Consider the following 20,110-nt stretch of genomic DNA (forward strand, 5'->3'; position numbering starts at 1 on the left):
AGTAGAACTCTGCATAACCAAATAATGGGGCTGTTATTATTATAGAGCAGCTTCGATTACTTAATGAAGCAGAACCGTATTTGAAGCTCCTGATTCATTCTTGAGAGTTTTGAGAATTCCATTTTCAGCATTTCATCATTTCTTTCTGAGAACGACAAGTTCTTGAAAAATGAAGAGATTTTTTATCCTTAAATGTACAAATGATGCATTTAAATTACTTTACATTCACTGTCATTCCCCATAAACCTACTGCTCTAATTCTACTGTCCTATTCTATTCTATTCAATTCTATTCTATTCTATTCTATTCTATTCTATTCAGGGATTCAATTCTATTCTATTCTAAGGTATTTAGGCACTCTATACTATTCTATACAGTTCTGTTCTGTTTTATTTAGGCACTCTATTCTTTTTTTGTTCTATTTTACTCAGGGACTCTATTTAACTTTAGGATTCTACTCTATTCAGGGACTCTTCTGTTTTATTTAGGTTATCTCTTCTATATTATTCTATTCTATTTAGTAATTCTCTTCTACTCAGGGACTCAGGACTTTTATTTAGGGATTATATTCTATTCAGGGACTCTCTTCTATTCTACTTAGGAATTCTATTCTCTTCTATTCAAGGACTCCATACTGTTCTATTCTGTTCTATTCTATTCAGGGACTCTCTTCTACTCTATTCTACTTTGTTTTATTTAGGAACTTTATTCTGTTCTGATTAATTTTATTCAGGGGTTCTCTATTCTATTGTATTCTGTTCTATTTTATTGTATTTTGTTCTGTTCTATTTTATTTTCTTCTATTTTATTCAGGGACTTCATTCTATTCTCTATAGGCACCTTATTCTGTTCTACATAGGGATTCATTTCTATTCTATTCAGGAACTCTATTCTGTTTTATTTAGGCACTCTATTCTATTCTAATTAGGCATTCTATTGTATTCAGGGACTTCTATTCTACTTAGGGATTCTATTCAATTCTATTTAGGGACTTTTTTCTGATTTATTTAGGGATTTTATTCTGTTCAAGGATTCTCTTCTGTTCTATTAGAGATTCTATTCTATTCAGCGATTCTGTTCTACTCTATTCAGGAATTCTATTCTGTTCTATTTTGAGATCCTGTTTGGTTGTATTCAGGGATTATATTTAGGGATTCTATTCTGTTCTTTTCAGGGATTCTGTTCTATTCCATTCTACCTGTTCTGATCTATTCTGATATTCTTTATCTGTTCTATTCTAGTCTGTTTGTTCTGTTCTACTCCATCTGTTCTTGTCCACTGTATTCTACTCTGGTGGTTGGTATAGTGTAGTGGGTAACACCTCTGCCTTCTACACTGTAGACTAGAGTTCAATCCCCCGCTTGGGAAAGCACCCTACACTATGACAATAAGAGTCCTTGGGCAAGACTCCTAACACTACATTCACCTACCTGTGTCAAATTATCAAATTGTAAGTCGCTCTGGAAAAGAGCATCTGCCATAAATGTATTCTATTATCATGTTTATTTCATTCTATTCTTTTGTATTATACTCTATTTTTATTTTCTTATCCCTTGCTAGCTTTCATTGGACAGGCAATAGATTTCAGGTAGTGTTGCAGCAGATTGTTTTCCGAAAACATTTTCTTTTTTCTTCTTGAAATTCTTTTTTCTCCAAACAAAGAATCCTCACTTGCTTACAAACATACATGTGTTATGGATTAAACATTTGGAATCTGCACTTTTCGCACAATTCGCCACTTGAGAAGTAATTGTGTAAAATTGTTATGGGCTGTTATTGCTGATAATAACTGTGACATAAGCTATAACCCTCATCCAGTGGTTAAAATGAGGCCTAATGCTTCAACTGATCCTTTTGTATGGCTTTATTCCATTGTATTGTGTTTTATTCTATTCTCTGCATTGTTGTGGCTCCTTCAGAGCGTGCTCAGTGCAGCGACCCCCCTGCAGCCCTCCGGAGGCTGTTCTCGCTCTTATTCAAACAGATCATTTGAAAAGACAAACAGAGCCGCTGCCACACAGAGCAAAGCCAATCAGACAATGGGGGGATATTGAAAATCTTAGAAAACAAATAAAAGCTCGGAAGTCAACACACACTCGCTCGCGCACACATGCGTGCTGTCTAATCCGTTGTGCTAACACACTCTGAGGGGGGCTGTATTACAGCTGGTCTTTACGGAGGGTGAGCTTAGTAATAATAGTGTGCAGAGTCCCTTTATCTGCTTTATTATGACATCTATAAAACCTTTTCCTTCACGTCATATTTTATTGAGCGGTGAATTGTAGCTGTCCAGGTTTGGGTCATAAATGTGAAAATAAGCTACATCTACAACAATGCTACCTTCTGCTAGTATTCTTATGGGGTTTCTATCATAGATATACATACCTAGATGTCATGTTGGGTCCAGCCAGGCACGTCAATATTGCAACCATTTTGGGGGCGGTCAATATTGCCGCTGGACTGCATTCAGTACCATTACAGAGCTTTACAGAAAGATACTGTCCAAAATTACACTATTTCAAGAATATTGCGCTCAGAAAGTGTGATAGGATTATATAACGGGGGGAACGCAGCGATCCACACTCATGTCTGTGTGATGTGTATTGTTTGTGTGGTGTTTGTGTAGATATGGCCGTGTGGTTGGTGAAGCACAGAGAACCTGTTGATGTGATTGTTTTTCCTCTGGTTTTATATGAAGCTTATTTCATTTAATAGTCTATTCAGGATCTTAACTTGATGTAGTAGTTATTTATTTACAGTGATGGTTAATTCTTTGTAGTGGTAAGTTATAGCATTCTTTAATCCGTGCAGATATTCATAGTAGATTAAAATTAGCACCTTCTTACATGACCCTGAAGTTAGCTTCTTATTTGCCAGCATCTTGTTCGAATTTTCCCATTCCACCTTAAATGGTGCAGCTTCAGGACTGCTTCATCATTTAAGGTGAAACAGGAAAACTCAACAAGAAGCTGGCGAATAGGAAGCCAACTTCAGCTTCGTCCTTCTTACTGTGTTTTGGGGGGTTATTTTATGTTTATGTGTATTAAGATTAGAAGTGATTCACACAGTGATGGATTTACTGATGTCTGTGTGATCGTGTTTCTTGCGCTAAACTCAGTTTTTGACGTCAGGTGTAGACTGAATGCTTTCCTACTGGTCTGGACGGCTAATTAGCAAAATCAAAGTAATAAATCAAAGTAATAAAAGCTACCGAGAGCAGTCCATACAGCTTAGATGAATCTGTGTCTGAGGATTATAGCAAAACAAATTTGATGAAAATCAGTTGAGTAATAAGGAAGTTGTGGCTGATTTAATCCTGAGACTCATCGTCTCTCAATATAAGTGAATTTGTTCACAAGCGGATCTTGACCTCTCCAACATGGCGGATGTGCAGACGTATCGCCTCAGATAGAGAACAACAGGCAGTGCAGCATCTTGATATGTATATCTATGTTTTCTATGTTACAGTATGTGAGCGCTGAGCTAATGCTGTTTCACATGGACATTTTTTGGCTACTCTAGATTAAACAAGCCTAAAGACATTCTATGTTTTATTTGAATTTCAATTAGGTTCTAACAGACAGACCATAGAGCTGCAGCCGCTGTTTTCCACTCCTAGCAACTATGTGAAACCTGGTTAGTGTACAGCTTATATTCACAGTCAGTGCTGTATTTAGAACTTAAAGAAGGCCTGGAATGTTTTTTTTTTTTGGAGAGGGGGGGCAAATAGTAGCGAAGATCTGCATTTGATTTCTGGCCGAGCATCAGTGACCCGCGTAGTTAAACTGACAAAGAAGCAGATATCAAGTAAGGTTTATTATTATTGGCGACAGTAGTCCAGAAGCCCCCTGAGTGGAGTGAGGTTTACTTCAATTTAGGCACTAAAACCCTCAAAACTAAAGAGATATCTTGATGCCAAACGGTCACTGGGAGCCATAAGAGTATTTTCAGTGAAAACGTGATTGACTGCAGCTCCAAATCACACTCCACATCTACGTCTACCTTTTTTCTTTTTCCCCCTTTTTTGACATCTCTGCATACATATGGGTTTTAAACATGTTCTTCAACACAACTGCAAATTTTGGTTTCTGGGATTGAACTGAAATCGACGATCTGATCTTTTTCAGGCCCGAATTCACAGGTTTTCAGTGTGAGCAACTAAGAAGAAAAAAAAAGATTTTAGTTTTTCTGTGGGCCGCTATGCTTTATAGTTATACACAGGTGGGCCAAGGGGTGGAAAAGGTTGAGAACCCCTGCACTACATGACTTTTAAAGTTTTTAAACTTTCTCACACTTTCTCACACTGTCCAACTGGTTTTTGCAGATTTATTAGGCGACTGAAATGTTGGGGACCACATACTGAACGATTAGGGTTCACACATTTACATTTACATTTATGGCATTTGGCAGACGCTCTTATCCAGAGCGACTTACAATTTGATCACACAACACAACTTTTAAGCTCCTGCGGAACCAAATGGAACTCACTGAACTCACATGGACTTACGTGGAGCTGCTGCTGCTGTTTTCTCTGCTGTTTGCACTGACACAGTAAAAAGCAGCAGGTGAACATGTTTAACTGAGGTTCATGGATTTATAAAAGTGATCAGTGTGGTATTTTCTTCATAGTTTTAAATGTACCTAAACTCAATTGTGCTTGTGCCTTAAACTCAGCTCATTAAAAGCTTCGCTCCACACGAGACTTTTCGCAATTTTCGCTGTATTTTCTTTTTTTGTGATCTCTATTTTCATTGGCTGTTGCAGGAATCCATTCAGTTTGAGTCATTGGCCAGTTTACACTAGATTACCCTCAGAGTCACGTTAAACTCTGACTGGTCTGAAACACGATCGGGAGGCCAAAAGTCTGAGTCTGCAACCCTCACACACGTCTCGACTCTCTCCAACTGTCGACTCCGACTGACCCAAAAATCTGCAGACTAGAGCGGACTAGCCAGACTGAGAATCGGGGCTAAAATCAGGGTAAAAGTCGTGTAGTGTAACCCTGGCTTTAGCTACATTCGTCATAGCTCCAGCGCAAAACTAAAGAAGCAAATTCACTGAATATGTCTTCGTTGCTGAACTATATTTGGGTTAAGGACACAACTGTGTAAGTTTTTCACCAAACTATCACTGTAATCATGACATCTGATGTGTTTTGATGTGTCTCTTTCTAATTAGATCTTCTGATGCAGTCATTCACTCCTTGCTTTGCCTAAAATGATAGTTTGGCCAAAAAAAGTCTACGTTTCACAAATAAAACACAGTTATGTGGGCTGCTGTGGATTTATCCATGTTTTAGATACATTTCTGTACATTATTCAAGGTCATGCCATTGTTATTTGGATACATTTCTGTTTACAGTTACTTGTAACTCAATTATATCGATTTTGTTTGTAAGTCTTGCGTTCACACTCCTCTCTGCTCGACTCTGTCCTCATCTGAGTGAGTTCAGTCTGTTGATCTGATCTCGTTTGGAGTGGATCTCGGGCTCAGTTCTGTAATTACAGCTGCTCGACTCCCACAAAACGCAAACATCCGCGTTCGGATTGTCTTAATGACTATAATTTTCCACTTACGTCGAGATGTGTTGCCGCGTTGGGTGAATCAGAGATGGAAACTCTATTGATTTGCTTTGCAGTTTTTTTTTTTACTGTCCCGGGGTCATTTTGATTGATTTGTGTGCTCCAGATTGGACAGTTTTCGCATCATTAATCTTGATTAATCAGTAATCTGAGAGTGTAAAATTGGATTAAATTAAAGATGCAGGAGTGTCAGTTTCAGTTAAATCATGATCTGTACAAATAAATGTGATATTTTCAACCTTTACTTTGGCTGAAAAACTTTTTGTAGTCAAACTTGTGATTTATCTTTATCTTTATTTATGATCTATACAGTTGTGCTTGTATATATATATATATATGTATGTGTGTATGTATTTGTGTGTGTGTATATATATATACACACCAATCAGGCATAACATTATGACCACCTCCTTGTTTCACTTTGTAGTTCTACAGTTACAGACTGTAGTCCATCTGTTTCTCTGATACTTTGTTAGCCCCCTTTTACCCTGTTCTTCAGTGGTCAGGACCCCCATGGACCCTCACAGAGCAGGTACTATTTGGGTGGTGGATCATTCTCAGCACTGCAGTAACACTGACGTGGTGGTGGTGTGTTAGTGTGTGTTGTGCTGGTCTGAGTGGATCAGACACAGCAGTGCTGCTGGAGTTTTTAAACACCTCAGTGTCACTGCTGGACTGAGAATCGTCCACCAACCAAAAATATCCAGCCAACAGCGTCCTGTGGGCAGCATCCTGTGATCACTGATGAAGGACTAGAGGATGACCAACACAAACTGTGCAGCAGCAGATGAGCTATCGTCTCTGACTTTACATCTACAAGGTGGACCGACAAGGTAGGAGTGTCTAATAGAGTGGACAGTGAGTGGACACAGTGTTTAAAAACTCCAGCAGCACTGCTGTGTCTGATCCACTCACACCAGCACAACACACACTAACACACCACCACTATGTCAGTTTTACTGCAGTGCTGAGAATGACCCACCACCCAAATATATAAATATGTTTTGTTAATTTGTAGTAGAAGTTAACACATCTGCACAGTTTCGTCTTTTATTTCTATTTATTTGCATATAAAATGTTCTGTAACTTTGACCCACATTCTGTTTTATTTTTATTTAATTTTTTTCTATCATGTTAAATTCAATTTTGCATCAGAATGTGCAGAATGTGTTCTCTGTAGAGGATGTAATAACTCATTTTCAGTATAATTCTGCTTGGACAAGTCTGGCCTAATAAATAATTAAATAAATTATGGATGATTGAAGTTGAAAAGCCTTGTGTAAAATGATTTTCTGTAGAGGAAGCATTATGACTGAAATGAAGACGAGGCTTCACTGCGGGTCATTTAAGCGGAATGATGTGATGATCGTTTCTCTCCGTTCTTCAGTTTAATTGCCGCTCCATCCTCAGTGAGCAGTAAGTGGGAGAGGTTGTCTGTGTGTGTTATTAACTAGGTGTTGGGAAAATCCTGCTGTACATTAATGCTCAGTAAAGCTGACCTTTGCTCTCTCTGGCTTATGTACTCTGACGTGCAAGTAATATGTAGAGTATTACATGCACGCTGGCAGGGATATTATCTCTGATCATCCTCACCCAGTGCAACACATCACAGACAGAGAAACAGCACACTGCCTGCATACACATCACAGCAGAAATACAGATAAAGACTAATACATATGGAACATACATGTGTGGCCCTTTTACTAGAGGATATTGTGTGATATTAATCTGTTTCCTACCCTTTTACATTATCAAAGAAACATGACAGTGTTTATTTTGCAAGTTTAACCCTTTTAACTATCTGCTGAAAGCTAGAAACCGTTTTGGAAATAAAAGTCCTGACCTCTGTTGACCTCTAGACTGAAAGTCTTTAGGATGTGAGTACGAGTCAAGTCTCTGGGGTGAATGTCAGAGTCAAGTCTCTGGTTTCCTGGGATGCGAGTGTAAGTTTGAGTCTAAAGCGAGCCTCAAGTCTATGAGGTGCGAGTCTGAATTGAGTCTTAAGTCTATGAGGTGCAAGTCAGAGTTGAGTCTTGAGTCTAGGCGTAAGGGTACAAGTCAAGCTTCGAGTCTCTGGGATCTGGGATTGAGTCTGAGTTGAGTCAAAAGAGTCTGGGGTGTGGATGCAACATTGAGTCTTGGGTGCAAATTCGAGTCAAGTCTCAGGTCTATGAGGTGCAAGTCGTAGTTGAGTATCACGAGTCTAGGGTGCGAGTCTGAATTGAGTCTCAAGTCTCTGAAGTGCAAGTCTGAGTTGAGTCTCTGGTCTCTGCAGCGTGAGCCTGAGTTTCTGGGGTCCAAGCTCTAGGGTGCAAATCCGAGTCCAGTCTTGAGTCTGAGCTGATGTCTGAGTTGAGTCTTGAGTCTATGAGGTGTGAGTCAGAGTCAAGTTTCAAGAATCTAGGAGGCAAGTTGAATCGAGTCTGAAGTCTCTGGAGTGTGAATCTGAGAATTTTAGTTCTGTTATTAACTGCAGATGTTATGCTACACAAAAGAAAAAGTCTTGAGTCTATGATGTCAATCAGGTGTGAGTCCAAGTTAAGCCTTGAGTCTATCAGGCCAGAGTTGAGTCTTGAGTCTATGAGGTGTGAGTCAGAGTCTTGTTTCAAGAGCCTAGGGTGTGAGTCTGAGTCAAGTCTCTAGCCTATGGGGTGTGATTGAGTCAAGTCTCAAGTCTGTGAGGTCCAATCTAAGTCGGGTCTTGAGTCTCAGGGGATATAAATCCGAGTTGAGTCTTAAAGCTCCAAGGTGCACATCTAAGTTGAGTCTTGAGTCTCTGAGGTGTGAGTCCGAGTTAAGTCTTGAGTCTCTGAGGTCACAAGTCAGAGTCACGTCTTAAGGCCCCAGGGTGCAAGTCCGAGTAAAGTCTTGAGTCTCTGAGGTGCGAGTTCAAGTTTAGTCTCGATTCTCTAGGGGTACAGGTCCAAGTCAAGTCTCTAGCTTCTGGGGTATGATGGAGTCTGAGTTGGGTCTCGAGTATCAAGTCTCCGGGATAAATATCAAAGTCAAGTCTCAATTCTCTGTGAGTCTGAGTCAAGTCTCGAGTGCCTGGGGTGCGAGTCTGATGCCAATCTTGAGTCTATAGAGTGGGAGTCTGAGTCAAGTCTTGAGTCTCTGGGGTGCGAGTTTGAGTCAAGTCTCGAGTCTCTGGGACATGAGTGCAAGTCAAGCCTTAAGTCTTTGGGATGTGAGTCTGAGTCTGGGATGCAATGCAAGTTTGTGTCTTGGGTGCCAGTTCGAGTCGAGTCTCAAGTCTATGAGGTGCGAGATGGCGTTAAGTCTCAAAAGTCTAGAATGTGAGTCTGAATTGAGTCTCCAGTCTCTGGAGTGCGAGTCCGACTCACACCTCATAGACTTGAGACTTGACTTGAACTTGCATCCAAGACTCAGTACCCCAGACTATTTTTGACTCGACTCAGACTCACACTCCAGAGACTTGAGATAAATCTCAAGTCTATGAGGTGCAAGTCGAAGTCAAGCCTCAAGACTCTGAATTAAGCGTCAAGTCTCGCGAGTGCGAGTGCGAGTGCGTGTCCGAGTTGAGTCTCTGGTTCATGTGGTGCGAGTTTCTGGGGTGCAAGCTCCAAGGTGCAAGTCCGAATCGAGCCTCTGAGGTGCGAGTCCGAGTCAAGTCTGAGAATTTTTATCTAATTATTAGCTGCAGGCATTACATTGCACTAAAGAAACCCCCGCAAGAAAAACCTGTCAGGTCTGACACGGCATCAAATAACAAGTCTTTCATCTCTCATGGTTTTATTCATTTACTGCACTCCTAATTAGTTTTATTCAATAAATATAACCAGCTTAGCAGAATGTCTAACACTGGTTCCATCAGGTTGTGTTAATTCTAGCCTTTATTTCCAGGCAGTTTATTCTTACTTACAATAAAAGGTAAGCGGTTTGTTCAATAACTGATGCAGGATCATTAGATAGACTGACCATAAGTGCTAGATAAGAGGTAATTGGAGTCTTCGTTAATGGCCGTTACAGTCAGGTTCAGTATTTGGCAGGAACAGAAATGTGAACCCATGCTAAGTCTTTGTGGGTGATATCAGGGATGTTAAACTGTGATCAGGCTGAGTGCTCTCATTTATGGAAGACTTGGCATCAGGCCAGTGCTTTCTTTGGCCAAGCTTTGCCTGAGGCTGTGTTTGGTCGTTCGGTTGCCAGATGTTCACATGGCACTATACATCACATCCCTGAGCTCTAGATCTGTCAGCTTTCCCCTGTCGCCCCGTCACCTGATTGATTTCTGCTTGTGCTGGTAACCTGGAAATTAGACTGAGAGGAAGCAACTGGCAACACTGGTTCCTTCTCTTAATCGTTAAATGTCTAGAGTTCTTGCTGATGTTTTTCCATGCTATTAAATGTAATAATGTAAATACATAATTAACTACATAATTACATTTATATTAAATGATTCTATACAGCTTAAAATCTGTAGCTATGACTTTTTTTGCTTTGTTTTGATGACAAAAAATGAGAAGGCTTTTCTACAACCCCATTTCCAAAAAAGTTGGGACGCTGTGCAAAATGTAAATAAAAACAAAATGCAGTGATGTGCAAATCTTTAAAACCCTAAATTTCACTGAAAATAGTACAAATACAACAAACAAATGTTGAAACTGAGAAGTTGTATTGTTTTTTTAAAAATATATGCCAAATTTGAACTTGATGACAACAACATGTTCCAAAAAAAGTTGGGACGGGGACAACAAAAGGCTGGTAAAGTTGTGTAATGCTAAAAAAAAACACCTGATGGTTGATTAGCAACAGGTCAGTAACATGACTGGGTATAAAAAGCATCACAGAGAGGCGGAGCCTTTCAGAAGTAAAGATGAGGAGGGGTTCACCACTCTGTGAAAGACTGCACGATCAAATAGTGCAACAATTTAAGAATAACGTTTCTCAATGTACAACAGCAAAGAACTTTTGCTTTTCATCATCTACAGTACGTATAACATTAAAAGATTCAGAGAATCTGGAGAAATCTCTGTATGTAAGGGACAAGGCCAAAAACCAGCATTTGCTGGCCATGATCTTTGGGCCCTCTGGTGGCACTGCATTCAAAACAGACATGATTCTGCAGTGGAAAACAGTTCATCACTGCATCCACAAATGCAAGTTAAAACTCTAAAACACAAAGAAGAAACCAAATATAAACAGGATCCAGAAATGCTGCCACCTTCTCTGGGCCCGAGCTCATTTAAAATGGACTGAGGGGAAGTGGAAAAGTGTCCTGTAGTCCGATGAATCAACATTTGAAATTCTTTTTGGAAATCATGGACACTGTGTCCTCCGGGCTAAAGACCACTCAGCTTGTTATCAGTGCACAGTTCAAAAGCCAGTATTCATGATGGTATAGGATTATATTAGTACACATGGCATGGGTGATGTGCACATCTGTGAAGGCACCATTAATGCTGAATGATATATACATGTTTTGGCAACATATGCTGCCATCCAGACAACGTCTTTTTCAGTGAAGGCCTTGATTATTTCAGCAAGACAATGTCAAACCACATTCTGCATGTATTACAGCAGCATGGCTCTGTATTAAAAGAGTCCTGGTGATAAACTGGCCTGCCTGCAACCCAGACCTGTCACCACTGATCATATTTGGCTCATTGTGAAATTAAAAATACGAAAAAGGAGACCTCGAACTGCTGAGCAGCTGAAATTCTATATCAAACAAGAATGGGTAAATATTTCACTTTTTTAAAACTACAGCAATTGGTCTCCTCAGTTCCTAAATGCTTACAGAGACTTTTTTGGAAATGGGGTTGTACTTATGAACACAAATGCGTAATTAATTTAACATTACAACACTGCAGAGACCAATAAAAATGATGTGCGAGCTATTTATGATGGGGAAGTAACATTTTTATTCTGCATTAGTCTGTTCTGTGTACTCCTAATAGATAAATATGGACTGTACAAGAACTGCCAAAACAGGTTACAGTTTAACAATGCAGTCATTTATCCTTAGGTGAACTTGTTTGATTTGTGATTGCCAAAGCAAGGGCACAGTGAATTGTCTTCAATGTCAACTGTGTTTGGAGTGCCTCAGGGCTAAATATTAGAACCTACTGCAGCCTCTCATTGATTTGAGGAAGTGTGATGTGTATGTGCATCAGGCAGTTTTATTAAAGCATTAAGATAGTTAGGGGAACCATCTCGCTCAGTGTCTCGGCTCACAAATTTTAAACAGCTTTTGCCAAGTGAGCACTGCACGCTTCTTTTTTCCCCGTTTTGATTTATCGGCTCTTTAAATGTGGTCAGAGTGTCGGAGCTTTGGTATTGTTCCCAGCGTGTTTGTAATTTGTTGGGGCATGGGACATTAAGTACGCATCATCGGGGGTTCGGGAGCCATTAATCTGGTGTTGGGGCTGGATTTATTAGCTCCAAAGTGAGCTCCACTGTAGGCCTCATTTGCTTTAACATCTAGCCCCGCTGTTCTGTTTGTCATTTGTTGATGGGCAGATCAAAATACTGTAGCTATTCACTGCTCTTTGACTGAAAGGCACAGTGCCAAACTCCAGCTCTGGAAATATTAATGGAGGGTTGTTTATAGCTGCAACGAGAGCATCAATGCTGTTAGAGTGGAGTGGATTGTAAAATGGGTATTTCACAAAAATAGTACGCAAACATGAAGTGATTTTAGTGAAGACTGTTTTTATAACTGGTGGCCAAATCACCAACAAGGTCAATCAGATTTGGTCATAATTTAATACTAAACACACTATAAAATGGTCATTTAAACAGTATGCCAAAAAAGTCTATAATGTCAAATTATGTACATAGCTCAGGGGTCAGCAACCCAAATATTAAGAAGAGCCATTTTATCCTTTCAATAAAAATCAAACCATCTTAGGAGCCACAACATTTTATGTCCATTTTACTCTCTTGGCTGTAAATATGTCTCAGAATGTCTCCAAGTATAGGCTAAAAATATAATATAAACCAAAACCAGTCTTACTTTGCTCTGTTTTAAGCTTTAGCTCAGCTATAGCTGCTTTTCTCACATCTCCAGCAAGAAACTTTTCCTCAAAAGTAGAGTAGTTTCTTGTAAAATGTCTCTCGTCATTGTGCTGCTCCTCTAAAGTTACATAGTACTATAGCAGGCATTCCAAGCCCAGAGTGGCAATGAAAGAGATGCTATTCTCCCTTTTATAAGTCAGTGTACCACTAAAATGATTTTGAAGTTGTTATTTAAGGTGAAATTGTTACATAATCTTGCTTTAAAGATGTAGGTTTGGATTGGAGCATTAATACTCAGATCAATATCAGCTAATACTAAATATTAAATTACTATTACTGGTATCTGTCAATACTCAACACTAGTACTCGGATCACATCCATATCTGCCGATACTCAACAGTACAGTACTCTTAATGGGTCAGTATCTGACAATATCAAACGTTAAAGTACTCGGATCGGATCAGTATCAGCCAATATTGAACGTTAAAGTGCTTGTATTGAATCGGTATCAACCCATATTCAACATTATAGTACCTGGAAAGGATTGAGAGGCCAAAGAAATGGATGGGACATCCGTACTGGGAATATCTACAACTTCTGGCAGGTGGTAGGTTAGCATTAACAAAGCTCAGAAAAAGGAAAGTCTGAGATATAAAGACCGTTGCAATAAGTAGAAATTGATATTGGAGTATCTGCTCTCATCATAAAAGCTTTCAAACCCTCAAGGTTCAGTTTTCGGTTCAGAAACGCTGCCAAAAGCTGGCATCACAGGCCTCAGTGAACCGTATCTTCAACGCCAGCTATATACAGCGTGACGGGCCTGACAATGTGCTACAATAGACCAAACTGCAGCATCTGGGCCTGGTGACGAGGGTGAATGTCAGCAGGTTTAGACGATCAGAAATCAGGAGTTTCAGGCTGCTGCCTTTAGCACATAAATCCCCAGGCTTTGCAGAAGCGTTTGCATAAATTAGGAGAAACGTGAGTGTTGAAATGGAGGAAGAGGAACAGCAGTGGGATCCAATGTGCTTATTTTACAGTTTTGAAGCTTATCTCTTTCTAGGGAGGAGACGAGCTCTGACTGCTCAGGTGTTCTTCCCAGAATTCTCAGCTCAGATCTGCTTTTTAGGATTCCCGCCGACTCACGCTCTAATTGCCTGACATTTCAAACATTCGCAGCTTACAGAGATGGACGCCGAGATGCGCCATTGGATTGACCTTTGATGGGAAAAGTTCATCTCGGTCAATTTCGCTTCAGTAGTTGAGAGGTGAAAGTTTGGTGCGCTTTGACAGCAATGTTTGAATTGATTGGACTATTTGAATGCTAATGGGCGCAACTTAAGTTTTATTTACAGATAAAATGTAAAAAGGTTACACAAGAGTCGACTGGAGTGACCAACATTCAGTTTTAGCATTTATCAGCAGCTGATTAGATCTAGGAGGACTTCTCCAATTATCGAACCCCAGCACTCACAGTTATAAGAGAAATGTTTTTTTCCAAAGTTTCTCCAGCTGAGTCAAAAAGCCACATGGTCATTCTGGTGGGCTCAGTTTGTGGAGTTTTGATGAATAGTGACCACTGCTCAACGTCTAATTAAGTAGCAGTGTGGATCTGTGAAGTGAGTTTGATCCCCACACCAGAGGACCAGTAATTGGGTCGTTTTTGTAGAAATGTGGACAGGTTTAAAACCGCCATTGTGAAAAAGCATTACATTTATAATGTCTGCTCATCAGCTAGTTTATGAAAAACCTCTCACATCTGTTGATGCATAGTTTGCGTTGGCCATTCTGTAGCCAGTGAGAGGAAGTACGAGGTGTTTCCAATAAAGTGGCCAGTGAGAGGAAGTACAAGATAGGTGATTCTAATAAAGTGGCCAGTTAGCAGCAGCACAGGGTGGGTGTTTCTAAGAAAAAGGCCACTTAGTGGAAGCACAACATAGATGTTTATGATAAAATGGCCAGTGAATACAAGTTCAAGGTAGGTGTTTCTAATAAAGTGGCCAGTGAGTGGAAGTTCAAGGTAGGTGTTTCTAATAAAGTGGCCAGTGAGTGGAAGTACATGTTAGATGTTTCTAATAAAGTGGCCAGTGAGTGGAAGTACATGTTAGGTTGGTGTTTCTAATAAAGTGGCCACTTAGTGGAAGCACAACATAGATGTTTCTAATAAAATGGCCAGTGAATACAAGTTCAAGACAGGTGTTTCCAATAAAGTGGCCAGTGAGTGGAAGTACGTTAGGTGTTTCTAATAAAGTGGCCAGTGAGTGAAAGTACTTGGTAGGTGTTTCTAAGAAAGTGGCCAGTGAGTGGAAGTACAAGGTAGGTGTTTCCAATAAAGTGGCCAGTGAGTGGAAGTACATGTTAGATGTTTCTAATAAAGTGGCCAGTGAGTGAAAGTACGTTAGGTGTTTCTAATAAAGTGGCCAGTGAGTGGAAAGTACAAGGTAGGTGTTTCTAAGAAAGTGGCCAGTGAGTGGAAGTACAAGTTAGATGTTTCCAATAAAGTGGCCAGTGAGTGCAAGTACATGTTAGATGTTTCTAATAAAGTGGCCAGTGAGTGCAAGTACAAAGTTGGTGTTTCTAATAAAGTGGCCAATAATTGCTATGTGATATTATGAAAAAAATAGCAGTTTAGCAAAAAAGTAATACTCACTGATCTTTTTTGCTGGGCCACTTTTATCTTTTTACATTTGTGTGGTTTTAAATGAAGCCTGCTGATGATTGACAGGTTGTCTCAAAGGATATTGTAACTGTTATCTCTCTGGATAAAAGTCCAATTAACAAAATCAGAAGATGTTTGGAAATGAATCAGACGAAGTTTCTCAGGCCTGTTTAAAGCTTTGATAAGAGATGAAATGGACGGCGCTTATCACTGTTTCTTGGCGAACCGTCAGAGGCAGAAGTTCTTTCATCTGAGATGCTGATGGGTCGTATTGTCTGTCACAGCGATCAGTGTTAGTTTCTGATCAGTCTGGTTTCCTCAGCTCACAGAACAGAAGTCTTTAAATGTTACAGCTGAGCCTTCGTGACAGAACGCTGATTGTTTTTGCTCTGTGATTCTGAAAGCTGCTTCTGTAATGTTTGTTTGTGGAGATGTTTTTGCAGCATTCGAGATTTTATGTTGTTTCAGGCGTAGAAATGAACTTCTATGAGTGGCCCAATCACAGTTACACAGCGAAGCTTCAGATCGTGTTAATGTTCTGTGAAAATTAGGCTTTGCTGAAGAGCCTCAGACACCAACATGAAATAATGTTTTTTCATGACTGTATAAACACCCTCAGATTTCTGTCAGAGCTAAATTAAAGTGAACCCACTCATCTCCAGCCTCTCCTCACTTCTCCTCACTTCACTTCTCCTCTCCTTTCCTTTCCTCCCTTTTCCTCTCTTTGACTCACTTCTGCTCTTCTCTCTTCCTTTTACTTCTCTTCAATTCTCCTCTTCTTACTCCTCCTCACTTCTCACCTCCTCTATTTACTTCTCTCCTCATCTGCCCTCACATCTCATCTCCTCCCCTCTCCTGTATTATCCCCCTTCTCTTCTCCTCTTTTCTCTTCACTTCTCCTCTCCTCTCATCTGCTCGTCTCTCCTCACTTCTCTACACGTTTCCTCCCCTCACTTCCCCTCTACCATCCCCTCCCCTCTTCTATTCTCTTCTACTCTCCTCACTTCTGCTCTCCTCTCCTGTCCTTTCATCACATCTTATCTCCTATGCTTACTCCTCCTCCTTCTTCTCCTCTCCTATCCTCACTTGTTGTATTTGCTTCTCATTTGTCCTCACTTCTCTCCTTTCTTTTCTTCTCCTCAATTATCCTGTCCTCACTTGTCCTCCTCCTCCTCCTCCCTTTTCTTATCTTCTTGTCTCTTCAATTATCCTCTCATCACTTTTAATTTCCTCTACTTTTTTCTCTTCTTCTGTCCTCTCTTCTCCTCTCTTCACTTCTTATTTCCTATCCTCTCTACTCCTCACTTCTCCTCTGTTTTCTCCTTTCCCCCTCTCGCTGCTTCTCACTTCTCCTCTCCTTTTCTCTCTTCTCCTTTCCTCTTTTACTCTCCTCTCCTTTCCCCTTCTCTATACTCCTCACTTCTCCTCTCTACTTATCACCTCCCCTCTTTATCACTTCCTCTTTTCTCTGCTCTTCTTTTCTTTTCTCTTTTCCCTCTACTCCTTATTTCTCCTTTCTTCTTCTCTATACTCCTTACTTCTCCTCTCCTTTCCTCTCTTATCCTCTCCTCTCCCCTTCTCTCTACTCCTCACTTTTTCTTTCCTCTCATCTCCTTTCCTCTTTTCCTCTCATCTCCTTTCCCCCTCTCCATACTCCTCACCTCACATCTCCTCTCCTCTCCTCTTTTCTCTGCTCCTCTTTTCTTTTCTCCTTCCCCTCTACCCCTCATTTCGCCTTTCTTCTTCTCTTTACTCCTCACCTCTCCTCTCCTCCCTTCTCTTCTTCTCTCCTTTCCTCGTTCTCTATACTCCTCGCTTCTCCTCTCCTCTCTACTCCTCACTTCTCCTCTCCACTCTTCTCCTTTCCTCAGTTATTCTCTATTCATTTCTCCCTTCCTCTCTCTTCGCTTCTCCTTAGAGACCCATGGAAGAGTCAACAAGCATCAAAACCCACTCAGCCTCCCCACATAATTCTGCACAAGCTTTCAGGCAGGATTCTCTCGCTTTCTCTCGCTCCTTTTTTCTTTTTAGCTTTCTCTCTTTCTCTACCTCTTTCCCACTCCTCTCTCTCCCTCCCTCTCTCTCTCTCTCTCTCTCTCTCTGTAATGGACTGCGTGCCTCTCTTGCTGTGTTCTATATTACGGTCTCTCTCTGCTCTGTTCTTTGTGCTGGAGCTTCATTACTGCTGCCTCTCTCTCACCACATTAGCCCCCCCCACACCCTTCAAATTATCCCCCATCCCCCACCTCATCCCAGATTACCACAGAGACATCCACAGCCATCACACTGACGCCTCACACGTACCAGAGCGTCTCATGTGACAGAACCGTTCCTCTCCTGCGCTGAACGGCTCTGATTTATTCAGAAATTATTATTGCTGTTTGTATTTCTCTCTCGGCTGCTGTTCCCGTCATTCACTAACGTGTTCGCAGGCCTGAGCTGAAAACTTAATCAATTAAAAAAATCATCATCATCACAGTGGAAGTATGAATGCGATGCTATTTCTGGTGCTCTTATTAGTGTGTTGTGGCAGATTCGAGTTGAGTCACGCGAGGTGTTGCTCGCTCGCTCACTCATATGCTCAGAGTAAATGGTGAAAGAGAGAAAGAGAGCAGGAATAGAAACACCTCGCTAACAAGTTAGCATGAGCTAATTATTCTGACAGCTCTATGTGTGTGTGTGTGTGTGGTTTATATGCTGTTAATTAACACGCTGTGTTCAAAATACAGTACTGTGCTAAAGTCAGACACTTTTAACTTCCATAATACATCATTACAAACAAGTTATCAACTTTTTTAGGACATATTTCTGAGGAGACTAGATATAAGATAACCAACTAGCCTGAGGAACAATGTTAGAAATAAAGGTTCTATGGAGATACATTTCCATTCATCAAGGTACAGTCAATGTAAATGTTCCCTCAAACGTACAAGAGTGGTTTTAAGGTTCGATTGTGAACCTTAAGTAGGTTTTTCCAGGTGAAAAGTTGGTATTTGTACCTTTTCATAACCGAATGTTCTAAAACAGAACAATAAAATAAAAGCCTGGAGACGAGACGGGGTGTGTGGAGTAGAATATATAAATCCAATGGATTATGGTTCAGTTATGTTCCCTGACTAAAGGTACTGAGATGTACCCTTGAGGGTCCCACCCCAGTGACAAGAGGGGTACTGCCAAAATAGTGAACAAAATACTGAAAGTGAGTCACCTGAAAACGATGGAAGCTCTAATAAAGGTGAAGAGTGACACACTAAGGCCCAATCCCGTTTCTAATTTTTTACTTCATTAACAGCTACCAGCGCTGCTCTGTAGGTGACCCTGCCAGACTGCAGTGACAGCAGAGGAGGGTAAAGTTCAGCTCCTCACTGCTGGGCTTTAGTTACACTTATTTATTATAGCCCGCCTTTAATTCTTCAGTGTTATGAAGCTGAAGTCAGCTATTCACCAGCTTCTTGTCCGTATTTTCCTGTCCCACCTTAAATGGAGCAGCAGCAGTTATATTCTGGTGCCTCAGGTGTCAGAACTGCTGCATTTAAGGAACGTGAAAAGTTAGCTACTGAGACATCAGCATACTACTAGTAATTTTTTATGCTTGCTATGAAAATGAAACGACATTTTTAACAGATAAAATACTCACATTTGTGGGTTTCTTGCATTTTTTTTCTCATAACACCTTCTTTTGGAAGGTGCTTCTGAAAAACCTCCCTTTGGAGAGCCATGTAGCCCTAACACTTCACCAAATCCCTCTATCTCAACAAAGATCGGGACACCCTACCTCTAGACGTGAATGCACAAAATGTAGGGGTAGGGGCTAAGTGGTAGGGGTGAGGGGTGAAATGGGATTGAGGCTAAATACTGAAAAATCTAACATTATATTTAGCTGTGGAGGCTTCTGTGTAATTACTATTAAATATTTTCTGCTTCCTGACACTGAAAAATGAATAAATTGAGCTTCAGGGCTGTGTTGACTGGAAGTAAAATAAATAAATGGTTTCCTTGTGTTTTAATGAGCTGGAGACTTTCTATATGAGCAGCAGCTCGCTCTCCCATCTCCTCTCTCTCTCTCTCTCTGATTCTTCTTTACTCTGTAGCTCTGGGTGTTTATTATTCCTGTGGAATGTAAAGATGGCTGTCCGCACCCCGCCACGAGATGACAGCTAAAATCTTCCACCTCAGCGCATGTTAAACGTCTGCAGCATTCAAGCTCAGTTGTTACACTGCCAGATATTTTTATAGCATCACCGCCACACTGAGAGTTACAGCATCCTGAAGATCCATCAGGTGATTTCATATCAGAAGATTTAAAGGTGCCATAGAATGCATGTACTCAGCATTTTAAGCTGTTCTCTGATGTCTACACTGAAGGTTTGTGACTTTGGTTGAGGTGAAAAAGGACCAGATATGGTTTTACATGCACATTTACAGCCCTACAATTTGGCCCTAGAATGAGCTGTTTTCCCATTTATGGGGGGCTCATGAATAATCTGATGAGCTCTGCTCTAATTGGCTAGTTTACAGTGAGGCACCATGATGGCTCACACTGAAGCAACATGTCAAAATAGACACAGGCAGAAAATAAAATGAACCTTAGTGTAAATTAGTTGGGTCTTCATACTGTTTAGTTAGCTATGCTAGTTACATGGCGCTTGCTAGAAGCTAACGCTACCTACGCTAGCTACTTTCAATCTCGACAACAACACAAAGTAAATTAAAGTTGCTATTTTACTATGAAACGTTTAGTTTAAGATGATCTGGATTCAAAAAGTGATAAAATCACACAGCATGGCTGCTAATTACAGGTTGCCGTTGGGGTTGTGATGCTAATAAAGGTGGAACCGCCCCTCTCTTCATTCTCTTCAGTGGAAAATGCTGAGCGAAGCTGCTTGAC

The sequence above is a fragment of the Colossoma macropomum genome, unplaced genomic scaffold, assembly GCF_904425465.1.
Source record: "Colossoma macropomum unplaced genomic scaffold, Colossoma_macropomum, whole genome shotgun sequence".
Classification (NCBI taxonomy): Eukaryota; Metazoa; Chordata; class Actinopteri; order Characiformes; family Serrasalmidae; genus Colossoma; species Colossoma macropomum.